The sequence below is a fragment of the Parus major genome, chromosome 2 (assembly GCF_001522545.3).
Source record: "Parus major isolate Abel chromosome 2, Parus_major1.1, whole genome shotgun sequence".
NCBI lineage: Eukaryota > Metazoa > Chordata > Aves > Passeriformes > Paridae > Parus > Parus major.
This window is the reverse complement of record NC_031769.1, coordinates 21,300,832-21,323,893: the sequence shown is the minus strand read 5'-3', so window position 1 is coordinate 21,323,893 and position 23,062 is coordinate 21,300,832. Positions and strand designations below refer to the sequence as shown.

Below are 23,062 nucleotides of genomic sequence, written 5' to 3'. Positions count from 1 at the left end.
TTGACATAAAACTATGAAGGTCCTGGCTAAAGAGTGGAAGCAGTCTCAGGAGGGAGGGAAGCACTAAGGACTCAGGGTGTTAAGGGCTGCTCTCTGTGGTCCCTGAGACACCTTCCATGCACTTCAGAGAAGAGGTAACCAAGACCTCACAGCAAAGAGAAATCTATTTGAGAATAGGGAAGAACAGGGAAAGTATCTGGGGAAATAAAATAAAAGGTAATCTATTAGCAGAGTGGAAGAAATAGCTGGGTTTTAAGAGGGAGCAAACAAAACAGAGAAGGTCCAGAAGCAGGGGACTGAAGACCAGGTGGGATGGCAGCAAATATTTTGGAGGCAGAGTGGTGATGGGGACCAGGGCAGGATCCTGCAGTGATGGGAGGAGGGGGCAGAGCAGGACATGAAGCACAGGATGCTCCTCTGAAACCCCAAACCAGAGACACTTGTTCTGAATTTCTTTCTTAAAATTCCTCTTCTGTACTGTTTTTCTCAGCCAGGCTGGAAAAACAGAAAGCATGTCATACCACACCATATGGGCCTATCCTGAGGGCCAGTCATCTGAAATCCATCACATAAGTGTGAGCTGAGCGAGCAACTGGGAGCTGCATTGCATGATTATGCCTTGTGAGGGCCTGCCATCACTGAGGCACTCGGAATATTAATGGATTTTACAATGGCTAGAAGACAAATGAGGATGCATTCATGTTGGCAGACTGTAGGAATAAGTCCACACATATTGTATGACTGAATTTCTCAGTATTCAGTTTGGTGTGGGTTTTAGTTTTGTTAGTTATTTGGTTGGGCATTAAAAACCCAATTCTAGAAAGCTAAAAGACATAGTCCATAGTTACTTGTACATGAAAGGAACAAAGGCTCCCATTGGAGAAAGGAGCATGTGGTTCAAGGCAGTAACATGCTGCATATATCCAAAGTAACTGAATTTAATTTGCAAAGAAAACCTTCAATCTAGAATTTCACAACTTTTCCAAATTTCACTTGCACTTTAGAATTTGTTTACTTGGTAATGTACTAAGGGAATTATGCAAACTGCAGTGCACAGGCCACAGGGATCATCCCATCACCTTTCCTACAAAGTAAACCAAGATTTTTAACTACTACAGACAAAGGAAGTTATAAGCTCGTTTTCAGAATCAGTGCACCACAGTTTTAAACATTTCTGGGAATTGCTTGTCTTCTTCAAAGTCATCTTACGTTGTAAGGAGCAGCGGCTCCTGAGATGCAGGGACTGAGTGGTCTGCACAACCAGGCATCTCATCCCCAGCCTGGCAGATCTGGTTTTAAAAGTGCCAATCTAAATGCTGGAGCAAATGTAAAGTGGCTTCTGCAAAACATGACAAGACCCAAAGAGGCTGTCTAGTGTCACAGGAGACTGCAGAGCAGAAAGTTATTTTTGGAGCTATTCCTTCTTGTGCAGTATATAATTACTTTTCATTTCTTCAGCTGCTTCCATAAGCAATTTCTCACTAGCACGGGGTTTGCTCTGTCAAATAATATACTTTATCTACCTATCTAAGTCCTGTTTTTGTTGGTTTTCAGAGCAGAGAACCGCAGGGGATCTCCTGAGCTAGTGCAAATTCTTCTTATTATGGAACTCATTTCAGTGATGGTTCAAAAGTGAATACTAGTCAAGATCTCGCATTTGGGGCATTCTTTGACAGCTATAAACTGATGAGCTCAAAGAAAGCACCATCCAGAAAAATAACTCCATATTAAAAAACAACAAACAAAACCAACCCAAAAACAAAAGCAAAACTACAAAACACAAAATCACTGGTTTTTTTAATCTATAAATTATCATTTGGACTTCTTCCATGCCCACAAGCAAAATTTAGGAATGCAGTCAAACACATGTGCACAGCTCCCACTGAAGTTTGAAAGGAGTTTCATGTGCTTAGTGAAGTGTAAATAATTTTCTGTGAGCCTCTTAATGCTTATTTACAGACATGCTAGAATCTACATGACCAGTATGCACAGATATTATTACATCTTCTTTCTCTTTAAACACAAGTTGATCTAGAGAATGAAAATGGTGTCAGAAGTTAGCAAAAACAGCCTTATTTTGCATTCTTGCAATACAAACATGACTGCTACAAAAACTGAACCATGAACTGGTGCTTTCATAAATTATGAGAGTATTCCCTCTTATCATTTGAAAAATGAATAAATAAGTAATATTTGAAAATCTGTCTATACTACATTTCCAGTTATTTTCTTTTTGCTCTTTAAATCCATATTGAATATTAGCTTTATGACCACTCCAGGCATGCTAGAAATCAGTATCATCCAATAGGAGTCCTGACCATCAGTCTTTGAAATATGTCCTTACCATGGCAATAGCTTAATGATTGCTTAATATATAAAAAAATCTTGCACATTTTATAGTATCATCATGCCATCTAGAGGTGGCATATCACTGAGGCTGCCACTCATCCTCGTGCCCAGAACAAAGCAAAACAGTGAGAGGAATAGTGGGATGGAGGCCTTTAGAGATAGCCTTTCACTAGCATGCTCCAGCAGATTTGGTTGCAATTAAGCCCAGCACTATCAGTAAAGGACAGGAAATTCCTGGCATGAGGCTCATTAGGAGAAAAGCTAAGCATTCAAAAACCCTCTGCTTACTCACAAAAGAAAAACAAGCAATGGCCAATCTGTTGCTTTTCTACCCAGCTCCACTGGAAACTGTGCTGCATCTGGCACTCCATATTCACCTGCCTATGAAGTCCTACAGAGGAATAAGCACTGTAAGGATCAATGACATTCAAAGCAGTAAGACAAGTGAAGTCCGTTTCAAAAAGGAAAATTTAAAACAAACAGCCACCCTTGCATTCACCACATGCTCCCCATCTGTCTTGACCTCTTGATTTCCCAATACTTCTCCTACTTCTCTGAAATACCAGAGCTCTGAACAGAAATCAAGTACTTCTCACAGATAATTCAGGTTGGAACCAGCCCCAGAAAGTCTCTGGTTCACCTTCCTGCTTAAGGAAGGATAAAGATGAGATCAAAAGACCTTTCTTAGAATCTTTAAGGTCTTGAAAACCTGCAAGGGCAGAGATAGCACAACTTATATTGTCCAACTCTTCCCCACTGTCCCCATGGAGCACAGGCTTCTCACTGGGTCCAGTCTGTATCACGGCTGTTCAGATTTCACTTTCCCTCCCACCACACATCCCCACAATGTGTTTTCACAACCTCCTTGTCTGGTCTGGGGGAGTTTGGTCCCTCCTGCAGTCATCTCTTGCAGAACCAGTGCCAGATACCCCCCACAAGACAAGTACAGTTCATGTGTGCACAGCCTCTCCTTAATAAAGAGAACAAAAGTAACAAAGACATGAAAGAACTACTGACGAGGAGGTTGCAGCTGGAAACTGGCAAGAGCTACGTGGTTTTGTTTAGTAATGATTCTCAACTTTTACCTCTAGGTGATTCTTGTCCCGTTTTTAAGAATACAAGAAGAGTAAATTAAATAAGGGTATTGCAAAGCAAAGCTACTGAGGAAAACAGAAATATCTTTTCCCTGTAGCAAAAATCTATTGCTTGTTTTACTTTGTGCCTTCTATTACATAGAAAACCTATGGCTGAATTTGCTTTACTGTCTGCTATTATATTCCTACATCTAAAAGAACAGAACAAGCAAACGTCAGCATTGAAAAATAATATGAAAAATAAAATCTCGGCTCACTGCCCTTGCAAAACAGCATTAAAGGCATTCTGGAAACAGTCCTAATCACTACAAATATATCTCAAAAGTAGTAATTAGTATTGTAATTATCCTACAGCCTTGGCATCTGTCTTATATAAGCATTTAAGCCCCAAGAAAACAGGTCAGCATGACTTCAGTTGACACAAATACATGAGATGGGAAGAACCAACAAAAACTCAGAAAAATATCGAGCTAACCACATCTGCTTTCACTTGGACAGTGCTACATGGCACACTGATTTTTTCACCAAACTCCCAACAGCATCTGTCTGCATTAACCAACAATTCCTCCAATGTAAAATTCACAAGATCTTTTGGAAGCAGGAGTTAGTTCATTGCCAGTCACGTCTCTAAACAAAAACCAGATATTTTCATTGTGCTTTGTGCTGTGTTCAGAGCTCTTGGAGCACTGAGCACTCACCTCCCCTGTCCTGGGAGCTGGAGTGGTGGCAAGGCCACCACGGGCAGCACCAGAGAGGCTCTCTGCCCATGCCACAGTGGACATCCTGGCCAATGTGCTGAGGCAGCTGGAAATCAAACTGCTATCTGCAGGTGTGGCTCAACCTCTCTGAGACACGTTTGTGTCTCCCAGCAGAGGATTGTGTTAGTGGAAATCAATGACTGTGGCATCACAGCTTGCAGCCCAGAGGAGTAGAGCAGGATGGACTCTGATTTGGGTTTACCTGAAGCTGCCCTTCCTCAGCCAGTGATTGCCACAGTCTCAGAAGGTGGGGTAGACTTTGCCTTAGCATCCATATCCAGTTTGGGTTTCCTCTGTGGAAAAGCACTGAGCCAGCTCCCAGTTAACTTTGGCTAGCAAGTTTAATTTAAAATCTCCTTTTTGCTGTTTTCTTTCCCTAAAGAGAAAGAACGAGATAAAAGATAAAAACAGCACAAAATCTGATGACACAACAGATCTTCCTTTTTCCAGTCTCTGAAACTTCCAGTCTCTTATAACTGCAGAACCAGATGCTTTAGAGAAATAGTAACAATAATAATTTTATTTGAACTCACATAACCAAATATACTACTCTTATTCATAAATATTTCAAAAAACTCTGGAAATATGCTGTAAAACATTGTAGGTTGAGGCTATCTGCTTTAAAAAGTTCAGCCTTTAATCTATCTATATTTTTTATCAGGTTAATTAAGTTGCTTCCTTTAGAGATTATCAGATGCTCAGCTCCCAGTGTGGAGGTGGAATTTTCTGAAAACTAAGCACAAGACTGCTCAGTTTGCCTTTTTTCCTCAAATCAGCTGCTTTTTCTGAGGAACCCTGAGAAGTCACATGTTCTGAAACCTCAACATTATCAATAAAATTTAAGAAGGATTTGGTATATTTATATTTTTATATATTTATATTTATTTATATTTATATGAAAGAGATTCTTCATATCCATATGAAACATATTTTTATGAAAATGATAAATTTATTAGAATGTGAATGTATACATCTCAAAACAATTCATGGCCCTTTTGCTCCCATAACAATGGAAGCTCATTTAATTTCAGCTTTTACAGGAGAGGCAGTTACAGTGTTTGGTTTCCTATTCCATGAGCTAATGCTAAGCTTCTCAGCAAGTGCCTGCCTTGTGAGTTAATCTTGCACTCATTATCTGCACTAGCAAAAATATACCCTTGTGACTGGAAGAAATAAATGGCACCTTACCAGAAAACAGAAAAGAAAAGCAGCTGCCCACTGTGATGAGAGAAAACAACCTGAGCATGATGTTCCTTGAGGATCTCTTCAAATTGATACATAATGACAACCATCATCAAAACAAAGATAATGCCATAGAAGACTAATAGTAAGAGGATGTAGTAATATTTGAAGTAATAAAACTGTGTTTCTGACAAAAGCCTAAATAAAGAATGTACTAACACAATCAGGGAAAGAATTAGTGTGACTGGATTTCCTTCTAAGCAATCCCACGCTTTTTTGCTATAATGATGAGCAATCAGTTGAAGGAAAAAAAAAAAACAAAGCAATTACCCTTGCCCTTACATGGTGCAGCAAAGAATTTATAAAGGATAATTTGCATTCAGAAAACAAGGAGACTAGTGAGAAACCTGGACTGCTCCATATGCACCACCAAACTCTCTTTACAGTTAATGTGAAAGCCTTTTATTCTTTGTGATTCATCTTCCTGTGTGTGTCATTCACATTAACCATCACCAAAGACAAATGTTGAAAGCACAAAGGTCCAATGGGAAAACAGCCCAGAGACTCCCAGGCTTGTGACCTCTACTCCCTGCTGCTTGTCCTGACCTGAGCTGACCTGCTGCCTTGCACAGGAGAGCCCAGCTGTACAGGACTGATTAAAGGCAAGTTCTTCTATGTCTCACAGAGCCAAAGGAGGGTCATTAACAAGGCCATTGGTGCCTATGAATTTTTCTAGAGTGGCTGCACTGCAGCTCTGCCCTGCACCACTGGCACCCACCTACTGCAGTCAGGACAGCAGCACCATGCTGCTCACCCCGCCTGCCCTGCCTCATGTCCCAGAGCCACACTCACAAAGTTCACCTCTGTTTACCAGCTGAAATAAGACCTACATGCTCATCACAATGTCATCTCTGGAGATGTGAGCATTTTCTTTGACTCATTCCTCATCTTCTGCATACCACACTCCTCCTTATCACAGGCTCCATCCTCCAGCAAAGGGAGAGCTGATAGCGTGTGTGAAGTCATCAGCCAGCAGGTCTCTCACCAGTACTCAGGCAGGAATCAATATAAATACAGTCCTTGGCTTCTGCATTTATTGCTGATATGGTAGAATGTTAAAGTCCAACTTCTATTCATGGAGAGGGCTATTTAAGCTTATCTTTGATATATATACAAGACATTTAATTATCGGTGCAAGTAGAGTAGTCACTGAGAATGTCTTGCACTGAACTATGGCATTTTTATCAAAACACACCTTTTACTCCTTTCTCCTGTCTCATCTACACTGTAATCCTTTCATCTTTGCCCTCAGAATTCTTTTCATAAGAGTTATATCCATACAAATAAAAAAAAAACTCTTTGCAGAGAGGTATAAGAGTGAAACAGTAACACCCGGAAACAGAAACTAGTGCAAAAGTGCTCAAGAAATGTTGCCGTGTTCAGACAGTTTTGCTGCCAGGAGCAGCTAAACCCATTAGCGATTCCCCCTGTAATCTACCACTGTGCAACACTGACCCATGGCTGAGACCCAGGAGGAGAGAGAAGCTTTGGGTTATGAGTGTCAAATATGAGCTCTGAATGTTTGCATAAAAAGTCAAAAGACAGAAGGTTCCAGAAAGATACTCCTTATCTCTACAATAGTTTGGTTTTTCCAGACATTTTCATTTTGTCTATTCTGCCTTAGAAACCTGCCCCTACCTGTTCCTCTGCAAAGAGCAAAGGCTGACTCTAGTAAACCAAGCTCTTCTACCAGAAGAACACAAAGAGCACTGAGCTTCAGATGTGTCCTCTCTTCCTTGCAGCCACCAGCTAATTACCTCTCTATAATCACTCTCTTCTGGATTTCCCTTTCACACTAATCCATATTGTTGTGACTTCTTCCTCTTTTGGTCTTAAGTCTGAGCACTCATCAAGCGTACATTAACATCCAAGGTTTTTATTTTCTCCACAATGGCTTATGGCTTTTCCCTTAAAAGTCCTGTATCTCTTCAAGAACAATTTTTACCTTATATTTTTTTTCCTCTTTTTTCCCCCCCACATAACTGCAAGTGAAGGAATTGGAGGTGAAACTCTCTCGCTGCTTTACACCACACTTCTTGAAATGGATTTCTCGGTCTCCTCTGAGCCGAGCTCCTTCAGGATACTCCCTCACAGGGAGCTCTGTTTATCTCAGCTCTCCGAGTCAGGAAGAAAACTCTAAAGCTCGTTAGAATTTTGTTTGTCGTGTTTATTTGGATGTTATCAAAGACTTGGCAGGCCTTCCCAGACTTTTTGCACAAGTTCAAATCATTATAACCTGGCTCACTTTGGCTCTGAAGGCACAAAATGGTCCTGAACTATGCAGTTTCTTTATCTTTATACTTATTCTTACCCAATTAATAATAGACACGTATATTATTTTTCTTAATGACCCAATGACCCATCACCTGTGTGCTGCACTGTGGCATTTTCTATCTAATCTCTTACTATTACTCAAAAACTTCTAGAAGAAGATGAAGAAGAAAGAAGAAGGAAAAGAGACACCACCTTAAATCCTTCATCTTGTTTTCTGCTCTTTAAACTAACTTTTTCACTCAGTGACTTAAGAAAACTCTTCAATCTACACACTTACACTTTTAGCTTTTCTATTTAACAATTGTTTTCATGATGTTACATGAAATTCAGTGTTTTCTTGGATGTTAGAGCTGGGTATCAGAGACAAGGGCACACACTCTGTGCCTCGGACTCCAACAGGTGGGAGCCATTCATATCTGTGAGCTTAAGACCAGAATTTAAATCTTTTTAGGAACTTAATATATTTTTAATTACAACTTTTCACCCTGGTGCCAGTGTTCCTCACAGCCTTACTGTATAAAGCACAGGAGAGTAAGCATTTCAAAGTGGGTGCATCTGTTTGTTTTCTTCACAGGAATCTGGAGAACAGAGGTGGACTACCAAGATTCAGAGCAAGGGATGGCCATCACTAAGGACTGTGCACTACCTCCTTCTAGGAAAACTAATGGAGGTCCCAGAGTGACGGCTGCCACCAAAAATTTGTCTCAGCCACTGTGAAGGTCTTCCAAGGTGTATGATCAGTGCTGTTTCTGGCTCATGTGCTATTAGAGGAGAGTGAAGGACTCCAGAAACACAGGGTTTCACTGCCCCATGAATGGAGAAGGGAAATGTGTCTGCAGGGAGAACCCTGCAGGACTGACACTGCACTGAGCACATCCACAGTGCTGCAGCCGTGTGTCTCCTGGCTGGGTGGGACAGGCACCAGCTCAGGCCCCACGGCACCACAGGAACCTCTTGGCCTCCAGCAACTTCATCCAGGTCCTCCTTGGGGTTCCTGATTTTTTAAGGGCTAATTTCCCAATTTTTATTCAGTACAAACCTCATGCAAAGAACTACTGTGCAGCTGGAAAAGAGGCAGTTCTTAACATGTAAGAATGAAAATCCTACATTTTCGTGTGCTAGACTTCTGAAAGAGATATCAGATGAGTAGTAGGTGGATTGGCTGGTTTTTCATTTGATATCATGTAAATAAAATTAACAAGGAGATTCTTTGTTCATTCCAAAGACATCTTTTATTTCAGATTTACTACAGTGTCAGTACAGAGACAAATTTTGTTATGATGTTCTCCAGCACAAGGTTGAATAATTGAATTGTCAGGCAAGCAACTAGTTGAGATATTTAAAAAATATTTATAACAGTAGAACACAGAAGCATTGTACAGTTTTCAGTACTCATTTGTTCACTCTTTAAGGTTTTCAGATCATTCAAATTGAGTCAGACATTATTATTTTAAAGGATGTTTCTAATATGTTATTATATTAACTCTATAGAAATTGAACATTCATCAGTCCAGGCAAGTCTGTCAGCTTTTAGAACCACAGATATTTATGTATTATTCATTGATATCAATCACACTAGAGGTATCTACATTTTTCTTCTCAAAAGAAAACAGGTACCCACATATCCTTTATTATTCTCTTTTCTTTTGATGCTTCTCACACACAGGAACTGCTACATTTATATCTTAATGACTGATAACTGTTTAAGTATTAGAAACCACTCTGGCCTGCCTAGAAATAGGAGCCAAATTTCCCACGCATTAGAAAATAAGGTACTGCAGCAACTTCCTTAAATAGAGAATTGCAAACACAAATCCAAAGCCAGGTGGAGATGGAGATTGAAAAGTTTACAAAGGGATTTGGCAAAGTTCTGCTGAATGCAAGATCACGCAGCGGGACACGGAGATGCAGAGACAGTCTCCAATGGTAGAGTCATTATATGCGTTGTTAAATATTAAATTAATATCCTGTTGCAATCTCCTTAGGGCTACCTGCATCCTTGAGGCTGTGCCTCCCCCACACACGGCTCCTCTGTGGAGAAAGGATGCTGGTGTGGACGTGCTTTTCTGCATGCAGGAGCGGGGAGAAATCAAAGGCAGCCCACGCCCACAGGACCAGCGCGGTGCCGCCGTGCCCCGGTGCACATCCAGCCACCACCCGTGTCCCGTGGGGCCAGCCCTGCCCCTTGCTCCCAGACTGCCCTGCTGGCTCCTCAGAGCCACTGGATGCTCTCCACAGACAGCCTTAGTCAGTGACAGCAGCGCTGATAATCAATAATGACAGCTCGAGTGATACCCAGGTATAACAGCACAATAAACAGAAATCGAATATTTCATATTAGGTCATTTAAGCTGCAGGCAATAAGAGTCTCTTAAGCCACCAGAGTGGCATTTTAAATAGATTACCGAGGCTTTAAAAAGTTCTTATTTGATGTGGGCTTTACCTTCTGACATGGCATATTCTCAAATCTTTGCAGTGCTTGCAAAAGCACTGCCAAACCTGCTTCCTATCAGCAGCGCTACCTGACTCAGTAGCAAACAGAAAGCTCGAGAGCAGTATCGAGTACAGCAGGCTGTGGGACCAGGCAAACAGGGGAATGAACACCAGCCCTTGAGCAAAGAGCTCCAGGAGGGATAATGGAATAGCATGAACAAATAAGAAATCATCTACAATTAGAAAAGGGTGAACAATTGGCCCACCTCCTGAAATAAATAACAGGACTTTTTCTTCTAATTGAATTAGTCATTAGGCTCTCTATTGCATTTTTTCATGCCAAATCTTTGGTTACACCTAAACACATTATACAATAAAATATTTTCTATATTGATCACCTTTTCTTTCCTAGAAGAGCAGGATTTATTGCTCACAAGTAGATAAGAGATGTGGTTTCACCCCTAGACAGCGAAACCAGAATATCAGCATAATCCCTCTTAATGCTTTTTTTCTACTTCAGCTGTGTAATTGTTTCCATAAATATCTGTGAGACTAGGGATCCAAGTGAGCTCAATAATGGCTCCAATCGATTTCAGTTGTTCACACAGCTGTATGACTTAAGAATATATCCTGTATCCTTATTTGGACTGCTAACAGAGTCCCAGCAAAATCCAGTAGGACTTAATCTGTTGGTGTGAAACTGACTCCTGATTGATATTAACCTGCCAGTTTAAAGCTGGGATAATACAATTACCTAAAGCTAGATCTTACAGCCCTACTTACACCCACAAAAAGAAAAAATCCAGGAACCTTTGAGTTACTCACAGGGGAAAAAATATCCAACCAGTGTAATTAGTGGATACATAAATTAGTGTTTCCAAATTATACAGATGAAGTCAACAGGAACTTTTATGGGGATGTCTAGACAGCCTGCATCCTTGGCCAAAGTTTAAAGATAAGTACCCATCCAGTATTGATGTTAATATAACAGATCCATATAATCAAAGAATTCTTACGCTGTAGTTTTTAGAATACTAAAAGGCATAGATGAAACGGAAAAGCAATTTTGACTGAGAGGTTGCTGATTAATGTAATTTTTACAATTCCAAAGTACACCAAAGTTTTAAGTACTAGTGACACTATCACTAAGTCATCCAAACTAACAGGTACAATTAAAACACTGGGAGCCAAAAGGTTTAGCTTTCTATATGTCATGGAAAATAGCAATTATTTTTTCATTTAGACTTTCTTGATATTGAAGTATACCTTGTGTTGGATCACACATCTCAGAAGGCCTCTTTCTAAGAAAATTAGATCTTGCCACTTGTCATGCCAGTGAGAACCATTAGGCTCCCAGAGCAATATAAGGCCAGAGAGAAAGTATCTTGCTCAGTTATACTTAGAAACAAAGTACTTCCAATAATAAATTGCACAAATGATGCAAAGAAAAGGTGGCTATTAGGAACACTTTTCTTCAACTATGAAATAGCTATAAAATACTTATGTATGTTGTATTTATCTGTTGGCTTGATTGAGGTCATACCTGGAGAATACTGGCACAAGTGCTCTTGGTTTAGATATTTCCATTGCTCTGAGGTTGCCTGCTTTTGTTCCTGGGAAAAGAACAGGTTCTTACAACAGTGTGCTACACTACTTAGACCATAATAGGCTTCTACATTGCCTTCTTTCAACTGTCTTTTCAGTCTATTCATATGATTTTCAAAGAACTTCAACCTGTTTTGCCAAGTGATCTTGCATTGATGACTCCCTTTCAAAGAGTTCTCCAGGAAGTGTTTGATAGCAGAGTTGTCTACAACATGAAATTACAAATTAGAAGCACAAAACCTCTGTAAGTGAAGAAGATTCTACTGTGTGGTGCATTTTTTCTGTTTTTACAGAAAAATAAATTCTGACAGTGCTTGGTTTTCCTACTACAAATCTACTATAGTTTTACTCACACCTCTGCAAACTCCCTCAAAACATTTTTCACTGGATTTGCAGGACCATGGACCGTCCACATGGCCTCCTTGGGATTTATATTTGCATTTACTTGTGCTTTCTTCTGAAGACACTGTTGTTGTTACTTCAGAGGCACTGCCATCCCACACACCTACAGTTCCACTGCTGGCCTGTATTTCCATATTTGCTTTCTTCCTGCTCACAACACAACATTGCTTCTGGGGAGAGTGAAAAACCCACTCGATCTGAGATGCTTTCTCCCAGTTTGCAGTGTAATCTGTATGTGTAGTCCCACCCCAGTTCAGGTCATAAAATGGGATGTTCATCCCCATCCCATTTTATGACCAACATGCAAGATTTTTAGGTAGATGATGAAGATTTTTACTCTGTGATTCCTAGCTACATATACCTAAATCATAAAATCATAAAACAGGCTTCAGACACCATAGTTATAATAAAATTACCAACACGTTCCTTTGTGCACCAATTGCAATTATTCAGATACACACTTCTCAGTTTAGAATGGATCATTTCAAAATTAATTATTTCATAATACATAACAAGAAGGGGTTTTTCATCTTCAGTTCAATCACTGTCACTTAAAAGGAATGTCTTTTCCATGTCCTACATCTGAGAACACTTCAAATGAATATTTTTTTGTGATTATCAGTGTTAACAACTTTCTGTGATGAACACACATTCAGCAACCACCTCCCTATTGAACTTTTGCTCCTGTAACTGGATAATTTCTGCTTAGGTTGTTTAACTTTCCACACTGTTTTTTTCCCCCATTACTGCTAAAATTGGCAGAAAAAATATCTTTAGGATAAAAGATCTTTCAACACTATTTCTTAGTGGCATTTGTGAAACAAGTCTTCATAAAAAAATTCTATATCAACATAATATATGTGGGCATCAGTTAAGTGCACACCAGATCATAGGACTAAAAGGTAACAATAAATCAGATTTTTCCAAAAGATATTATAAATAGCTTTTCAAATTTAAAACAATCACAGATTTTTCAGTATAGCATAGAAATTACCCTCTACCAGACAAAAACAGTATTTTTTTTGTGGCTGTCAGAATGTTATGAGTTAAGAGAACACGTGACATGTAAAGCATTGGAGTACCAAGACATTTGTGGTTTTTTAAAGAAGCATTTCATTTTAAACAGCCATTTAATTCCTTTTTCTCTGGTAATTTCATAGCCTTGGATTTTATTAAAAAAACATATTTTATATAAGAAACAGAATGCAGAAATCTATATGGGAACTACATTTTCTTCTATTTAAAAAAAAAAAATTGAATATATGCAGTTCCGACAATTTGAGATGGAATTTAAGAAACCTTTTAAATTTAACCTCTCTTCTTGATGTGAGAAGATTACATTAACCATCAAGGTAGAAGCAATTGAACATTTAATTATTTTCTTCTGTCTTAGAGAGGTTTTGAAAATTATTCCCAGTGTCAAACAGAAATAAATCCTGTAAACTGGCTATAATAAACTAACAGGAGTATCTGCAATATAGAGCTGGGACAGTTACTTTCCTTACTGGCAGATGCTTTATGACTCGTGTCATTTATTACACCAGAGTTTTACTGTGAGGGGCTACTGCATGCTGCAGAAAAGGCCACAATGTCTATCTGCAGAGAAGAAATCCACATGAGGATGCCCTGACAGTGCTCTTCACTCACAGCTCTGCAGCAAAGAGCAGGGTTTTCACTTCCATGAGGAAACTTTGGAAGTCTGCTCCCACATGGAACACACATCCAGACAACCAGGAGATACACCACTGTATCCATACATATAACACCTCTGCCACCGTCTTGTTGCCACTGCTCTCACCCAAACTCTGAGAAGGAAGCTGCCTTTAAGACAGTACAAACCCTGGGAAGGAATATGATTTTATGGAAATAGTTTAAAAAGCACCATCTATAGACTTAACTCTGTTTCCTTTTGTGTTTGATTCAAGCAACACCACTGGGCAGGAGCCAGTGAAAAGTCAGTTTTGGCACAGAATTGTCTGTGATCCACCAGAAAGCGTTCCTTCTTCCTCATTGGAACTTGACCTTCTCCCTCCCAGGGCAGGCACTGAACCAGCCTGAGGCCAAACTGGGACACACAGTCCAGCCTGGAAGGAATGCTGTCCCATAAAGCAGGTGTTAGGAATCCCCCTTTTGCCCTCATTTCCATGACATCTGTATACACTTTTATTGTGCATCAGTCAGACCAGGCTCCTCAGCAGAGATATGCTGCAGATACCCGTAGGACTCAGGCAAGAAAATGAAGCTACTTTGAAGCAAGTTCTTTTTACTTTCTTTCCACATAGCAGATTTTACACTGAGTGGGGCTTGACTGCCTGCAGTTTGCTGTATAATTGAGGAGGCACAGCTCTCAGTTCTTGGACAACACAAACTAACCCAGAACATAGGAACCCATCTCCTCCAGGCTCTTCTCTTCAGGTCTCATCTCATGAGGCTGATGAGCCCCATGGCCAAGACTTCTTTGCCTGCTTAGGCTGGGCAGAGCAGCACAGCCTGACAAGCAGGCTTTGTGAATAGGAGCCCAAAAAGTTTGAGTTACATCTCCAAAGACTGGGAACTAGGACACATCAGGATGACTTTATATTATCCTGGATTGCCTTTTCCTCTGTTTTATCTTGGTGAGCTGCATTAAAACTTTTTTACCTGCCAGGTGAAAATTACCTAATTTAAGTTTTAGCTTAGCTTTGTAGGTTTGTGTATTTTAATGTTTATTTTTATGAGACTTTTGCTGTTTCTGTATGTAATAGATAGCAGAGGAGCAGTAGCTGCTTTGCACAGAGACAGCTATGATCTGAAATAAAACCGGTGTAGAGGATTATACAAGTAACGGATTACAGGAGGGGTTCTCAAAATGTGGAGATAGGATGAAGCCAGATGCTCCAGGGCTGTAAACAAATTACTAATGATCAACTAGTGGTCATTAAGCCCTTGGGAGGCCAGTAAAACTGTCTTTAGAGATAACAAAGGGAACAAAGAACAAATATTCTACACAGGTAATTTAAACATACTATATATAGTATATTTAGATATAAAGAGGAATTGCAGACCAATGAGGAAAGAGTAACGTGCAGTACGTGCTAAGAACCATATAAAAGTAGCCCCACACTGATCCTAGAGTAAGAAGGAGGAAATCCTCAGCAGCACCATACTTCTCCTGGTGAAGAACCCAGGACACTAACAACACACCAGAACCCTCTCCCTTGCTCCTTGAGGACCAACAGAAGGGTGAGCACAATTCTGGAGAAAGGGGTGGAGATAGGAGGGCACTAGCATCAATTGCATCATGACCAGGAGTGAGCTAAAATAATTGGAAAATTTGAAGTGTTGGTTTTCACAAAATAAGACTAATAAGAATGCTTTGATTAGCCTGCTAATACCTTAATAGTTGTGTTGATAGGTAAGATTTCATTTTTCAGCCCATATAAAAGTCATGGTGTGGGGGGTTTTCTAGTGTATTTGGTATCTATACTGCTTAGTTGTAATTGTGAATGCAACACAAAAATAGATTAATGAAATTGTTATTCCCCAGAGCATAAGGTCTACATGATGCCAAAAAATAACAAGTACATGAAACAGAAGTACAAGTTAGTACAAAACCAAGCATATTATCTACAGGAGACAGAGATTTCAGAGAGACAGTTCAATTGCGCCTATTGCTCAAAAGAATAAATAAAGCCTCCTTGGTTTAGAGAAGGTGAACACTTTTTATTCTGACAGCTCTGCTTTCCCATTAGTAGCTTCCCATGGCATTACCATCAGATTGTTGAAAGAAATATGGTTCTGTAAGTATTAATTTCTAGAGGGGGTGGCTCTGTCCCTTAGGCCATAATTTTTGTCACAATAGAAGCAGCTTTTCACATTGCTAAAATTAGTCTTTCAGTTGCCTTTGCCAGCAGAAATATGACAAATGCTTCTGAAAGTTCTTATTAAGCAAATTTCACGGAGATATTTCTTATAACTTCCTGATATTCTTTAAAAAAATGCAAAACACAGACAACTTGTCTGAGGTATTTAAATAACTTCTTACAGAAATAAAAGGATGTAGATGAGAGTGGTCAAGATGAAAACAGCCTTACTGCAATACATGCCGGTGCTCCCAGAACCATTATTAGTGTCTACCTGAACCTTCTGACTGTCAATGTTTTGATTTTTCTAAATAACAAAATGGACTCAGGGAATAGAGAACAGAAATTTTCCTCTTGCCCATGTACAGCCTCTCATACACAGAGCTGCTGTCAGCATGTTTTTCTATCCATATTCACATGTCTGCAAAACACTTCTTGCAGAACCTGAAAGTCTGCATCCTCATTTGTTCTGGGAGACCTCTCATTCCCACTTCATTGAGTTAGGTGTAAACACCACCTTCACAAAAAGTAACCTTAATGAGGCTGGGATACTGTCTGACAAAGAAACCAGGAAGATAGCTACTAGTAATAAGTGTATTTTAAAGGGAGTTGAAAGGACAGGGGATGTAGAAAAGAGCAGAGAGAGAATGGTCAGTGCTGTGAGCTCAGTGACAGGAAACTGTGAGGGGAAGACACTTTGAGGATAAAGCGTTTGTTGTGCCACGATCACTAGCAAGACCTTTTGGAAGAATTATGTCATTTAATAACAGCTCACCATCATTTCTGAAAAACTCAAACTCATCTTACTCAGAGAAACTACCACTTTGTGTTGTTCAAATAAGTTCCTCTTCTGTCTTCTGCTTGGTGGCCAAGCATAGCAATAATGACCTCATCATAAACCCTCAAAAGCCCTGAATACTGAGGAGTCTGAGGGACCTGATAGCACTAGAGACACTCAAGTCCTCTATGTCATTGTCAGGCTGGCACCAGAAATCATTTACTCACTTAAGTAGTCTATTCATCTTCATGTCCCCTCCTTATTGCTTTCTTTCATAATGCAGTACAATTTCTTTTTCTCTGATTAGTTATAATATCATAAATGTAACACCGGAAAAGAAGTTCTACCCTCCCAAAGAAAGCACAGCTATAAAAATACCGAAGTTATTTCTCCTTGGCTAAGTGTTAACTTTTATTTCTGTCTGTGTCAGCTGGTTATTGCTTAGAGGATAATGAAGTCCCCATTTTCAAAAGGAAACCAAAGAAGAAGGAGGAAAAAAAAATAGATTCTGTATGTCTACTAGCCTAGAAGAAAATGATGCTTTTCAAGCTCTTCCTGTGCTGGATGACTCAAAGGAATACATACTAAGCCTGTGTATGGAAAATTCATTTTTACAAAGTGTCAGGAAAAATTAAAGGACACAAATACCATGTACATGCAGTCAGACTTGGTCAGATGAGGGACTTAGGCCTGCAGAGCACAGAGGAAGACATTTAAACTATAATGGCAGTATTTACTGGAGCAAGTCAAGAGCATGGACCTGAAGAGGTAGTATGGCTAACCTGATATGGAGGAATTTTTTCGGCTCCTGTGACTCAGTTGTGTATTTGAGCATTTTGGCAGTAGGGCTGATTTTGTCAGCTATGGAACTCAGTAAAATGTCTGACTATGCCAGTGGTGTATCTTGCTGGAGTGAGCTGCCCAGAAAGGATTTGGGGCTTTTGTATTCTTTCCAAGTCCATAAAATTGACCAGTTGATCTACATTTCTATGCTGCTATTATTAGGCTTTATATTTCTCCTTGCAGGTCATTTTTTAATTACCTAGGCAGTAGCTGTAAAGACATTACATAAATAGGATACAATGATCTACTTGTGGTTATGGGCAGAAGCTCTCTCTCACAAGCAGTTCTAAATTTCAGAATATTGTTGCATCCCCAATGTGGGAAAAGGATACAATGGGGGGAGGGGGGAATTTTTAATTTTTTTTTTTTAATAGTTTCAGTTGGAGAAGCTCCAAATTTTTTAGGTATATAAATACCCAAAAGAAATATTCATCTTTTCAGAATACATCAAACATCCCTTGTTTGCCTCCTGTAAATGTGACAGTTCAGCTTCATGAAGAAATTTCAGCTAGAAGTATCAAGCAGGAAGAATCATCATCCCTGACTTATGGATATTTGTAAATTCTTTTAAGAAAAGTCACTAGATGTACTGGGATGACTTGATGGACACACATGGCTAGTAGACCATAAAAATCTACTCAACACAGCCTAGGCAGATTTCAGCTCAAAGGCACTACGGTCTGTAAATAAATATTTCTTCAATTCACCTTTTCTTCCTAGCCTCATTTAGTATTGGACATTAACACACAGCCTAAAATACAGCACCCATTCCCAAGCTTCAAACTATGGTGTTTCCAGTTGTTTAGGACACTCTGCAGAACTAAAGCATGCCCAGTATGACACCATTACCTTTGTGCAGTGTTTATGCCTCCCCACAGCCTAAGAAAAATGCACCTTTCCAAGTCCAGAATGAATCAGTCAGAAGATCATAATGCAGGCTTTGCTTTGGGCCATTGACTGAAATATTTTAGTGTGCTTTACTTTATGCTTTTCCTTAACTGTACCCAAATGCTCTTCCCAGAATACTTATAATAAGCATTTTGCTTTCCATCTCAACAAAATCACAGTATGGTTTATCTGTGATATGCTAAGAAGTAAAAACGCTGCATATTTCTCTACATCAGACAGCAAGTATCTCGGGGTATATTTTGGCCTCCTGGTAGGCACTGTCATCAGCAGAGTATGTTCCCAGAAACTAAGTGAACAATAGTGTCACATTCTTTGTTGTAATTTAAGGAAAAAGACTGTTTAGAAATGAAGCAACAAGCTTGAATACAACAGGAATTCAGAGCAGCCTTCAGAAGTGCATGCACAACAGCTATCTCTGGTCACAGCATAACTTTATCTGCTGAAACAGCAAGGAATGCTGATACTGAATGGTTATTATCATCTCAGAAATGAAAGTGTCACTCTGTGAATAGGCGATAAACACCAGCTGAACAAAATTACCTTTATTTAGCATAAAAAAACCTGTGATATTTTAGCTGCATGTGTCTTCAGTGCCTTTAATCCCCACTTAAAATCAAATGGCAGGTAGCCAAAAAACAGAAAATAACACTAAGAATGTAAAAGCTTATACAGTTGCATTTTCTCATCTCCTACTGACAGTATTACAAGAGGTCCCTCCAGGATCTTCACTGATCTTCACATGTGTGTTGAAAACTAATGAGACACAATAAAAACCTGAGACATCTCACACATATTTGAGTGTAGTTCCTTTGAAAATATTAACTTTAGAGGAAGGATTCCAAGCTAGGATTTGGCTTCAGCTGAGATGAGAACAACAAATGGAAAAATTCTGGAACCATTGCTGACTTTCAGTCTCCAATGTGTCAGTCTCACCTCTCACAAAAAAAAATCTATCCCTTCTCATGTCCTTCATTTCTCAAACACTTTCTTAGATGATCAAAATGGACAGGCTGGATAAGTGGTTTATATAGAAAGAAAGAAGTTAGAAGTGACTGTGACTGTCAAAAACTCACATGTTCCCTAAATTTGAATATCTGGTCACACAACAGCTCATCTCAGTATGTTTTTGGTTCATGTTTTCACTCTCTGAGAACCTTAAGAAATTTTATTTATCTTGGTCTGCAACTTCAAATGATCTGTGTTGCTCACCTGCTTGCATGTCCAGTGCTTCCCTCATAGGCTTCATGGAAATTTCTTGGACATTCATAGAAATTCTTACTGTGCAGGAAAGAAATCTTAAGCTGTGCAAAGTTCTGGAGCTCATGTTCAGAAGTGGTCTGAATATTCCCACCCTGCAGAATTTAACAGCAAACACAACAAAATTCAACAGCTTCAGTTTGAGCGCAAGGAAGCAACTGAACCGTCACATGAAATAGTGTCAAAGTTCAGGAGAGGAAGATTTTTTTTACTTTATTTGAAAGGGAAATATGATCTAACTTTTCTGCTAAAGACTTTTTATTAAATCAAGTTTCACTGAAATTGCTCTGATTGTTTTCCAAACAAAGACAATGACATTGTATAGAAAATCCATAGATTTAAAAGTGACACTTGTATCTGTGATTTTGTGAAGGGTGATTTTTTTTTTCCTGTTTCTGGGAAAGCTGATATGAAGTCAGCTACCCCTAAACACTGAGGAACCAGTACTTCACTCTCAAGAAACTATGCTTTGTACAGACATGCCATGATAGGGACAAAGAATACAAAGCTTATGTTTAAACCATGGTACTGTGTACCCTGTTTTCAGGGAGAAATCCATTTACTCTGGCATGTCTGAGATTTGGGTTAACTACTGTGCTTGGTGGTGTTTCACCATCTCTAGTGCATAAATCCTCAAAGACATGTTGACTTCCATCCTGAATACCTGTGTAATCTTGGACCTCAGAATAAACCCCCAGCAAAATGATGTTCCTCTCTCTGTGAAGGCTGCACATAGCAAAGGCAGGCTTTACAAAGCTATAGCCAGAATTATTCTTTCAGATGCTAAAACTTTAATGTACATTCGCAAGACTATACCTTCCCTGCCAAGGAAAACATAAAACCAAGCCTGTTTCAAACAGGGATATAACAGAGGGATACAAATGTTTATCAGAAGCCTTGAGGCTGCATTTATCAGTAAATTTTCACCAGCCTTTGAGGTGCTCTGTGGTGTCCCTGTGGGCATGCTGGCTCCCCTAGGGCCCCAGGACTGCTTCTCTTGGGGCAGCCATCCTAGCTGAGTGTCCTGGGTCTCCCTGGTCCCAGGGGGAGCTTGCTGTCTGATGGAGATTTCACAGCACAAAGTGACAGGCTTTGTGCCTCTTTTTCCCTTCTGGGTTTTTTAGAAGGTTGTCAGCTCATCTTCCACAGTAACTATGAGCCTGGGGAAACAACCTCCTACAAACAACATGCAGCTTTGTAACACCATTGCTCTTTTTTCTTTTCCCTAAAAAAAGGAACACAGACAACGGATGATTGGAAACAACAAATGAAAAAAAAAAGAAAAAAAAAATTAAAAAATAAGGGTAAAGTGTGAGAGATGAGGGCTTAAACAAGTATAAGGACCCCAGAGATGGACACAGATCAGAGCACACCCCTCCCATGTCCCTGGCCTGTTCCTTATGCATTTGAATCTTGAAATTTTTGGCACGTGTGCTTTGGAAGCTCTTCTGCAGTAAAGCTTTCAAGTTCACCCCTTTCATGTTTTCAGGCTAAATTCAATCTTGCATTAAATGATATGAACTATTTTCTAAAGCATCTCAGCCTCAGTAACTATTGTTGCAATAAGAGTGAGGAGCAAATATCTCTCTGGACTTGGTTCCATTGTCAAATGCTCTAGAAATCCAGCTTGCAATTTCAAGGATATATTGAAGTTGCAAGTCACACTCCATAACTGAAAAAATAATGAAAAATAGCCATTGGCCAGGCTTTGCTTTGTAATTCCTTATGATTTATAATCAGTTTCAAATGGCACTGGCCTCCAGTAAATAAAAATGTATGGGTTTGTTTATTTCCATGACTAAGATTAAATCTTCTTTTTTTTTCCCCTATGAGTCTACCTAAGTTTTGTTAACTCATAAACTACTGCAATCTCTTTTTTTATTATTCCTTTTTTTTTTTTCAATTTCCACACTGTTTAAAATGACCACATCAACATCTGCCCTGAAATCCACCATGGATAATTTACTTTAAGGTCTGAAATGTCTAATTAATTCCTCCTGTTTCTCATTTTCTTCAATAATTACATGTGAGATAATAATGACAGTGCTCTCGAAAAGCTACATTAGGTACATATTTCTCTTTATAATTCAGCACCCAAATACTTTTGGAGAAACACAAATTGTTGAATATTTTCTGGTGATTTATTCGGGTTTGTGCCAACTTTTTTGAAGTATGTTATTATTTGTGTTACATGTTATTTACAGTGTTGTTTGCCCAGAAGCAGTTTCTTTCCAAGGCTTCTCTGAGACTATTTTTTCATCAAATCTAAATGTCATCTGTATAAATTTTACTAACCTGAAAGGTTTGCAAAATTTATCACAATTTTCCTCAGGTGCTAAATGCAGCCTAAATACACATCTGAGAAAACAGTGCAGCTCACAAAGGTCTCAAAAAGTTAAAAAAAAACCCTCTTTTATTTTTGCTAATATGAACACCCACCAACCCCTGTAAAAGACTTGTTTTGTTTCTTCAGGTCTATCAATGGGCAAACAAGGAGTTTAATTCAGCTTTCCTATAACCACAAGAACTATTTTGTCTATTCTTCCAGTCATTCCAGAGCAACAAGTATATCCATCTCCTCTTTGAAGCATTGTTTTACAATGTGAAGGCATCAAATAGATGTGTGAAATGCCGGACAATGCAATGCTTTCCTGGTTTTTTTAGTATTCACAAGGTATTTATCCGCTGGAGAACAGCTTCAAATTATTTTCAGATTTTTGTGCTCGTGTTATTACACAGCAACTCAACACTTAGAGCATGAAGTGCATTGCATAGCACTTGTCCTTTTTCCCATCTATTATGAATTTGGACATGTATTTCTCATATCTTCTGTGGGCTTTGGCTTGTGCTTTTAAACTCCGCAAGTAAACTATCTTCCTCTCCATTCCCTTTAATTTAAGTGTAAAACACAATTCTTGGCAGCATCTTCCTTTGAGGGTTACTTGAAAATGAATACTACGCTGGTTATCCCCAGACACATCCACTGCCTCCATGGACATTCTGAGCAGCTCATACACGTTGCACTTGTTGAATCTTCCAAGCTCTTTCAAATGGATATCATCTTTTTTGGTTCCTGGATCTCTTCCAATGGTTCAGGCACCACACTGCACTTTTTATCACAGTGTACTGGTGACACAAGCTATTCCAGTTCTAAATCTCAAACACAACCTGATCTCTTTTCTAGAATTCAAGCTCTCAAATATACTTTCTTCAGCCCTAGTGCAGTCACAGATTGTTCTGAATGAAACTTCTTATTGTCTTTTTTTCTGTTTTTAG

General features: G+C 39.3%; 1 protein-coding gene across 1 annotated transcript in view; it reads right to left on the bottom strand.

Annotated features, from left to right (window-relative positions):
- The window catches only part of LOC107215556, a gene marked incomplete at its 5' end in the record, with an annotated part of 821,761 nt that overhangs the window by 408,920 nt on the left and 389,779 nt on the right, over positions 1-23,062 (bottom strand). The window lies entirely within an intron of this gene.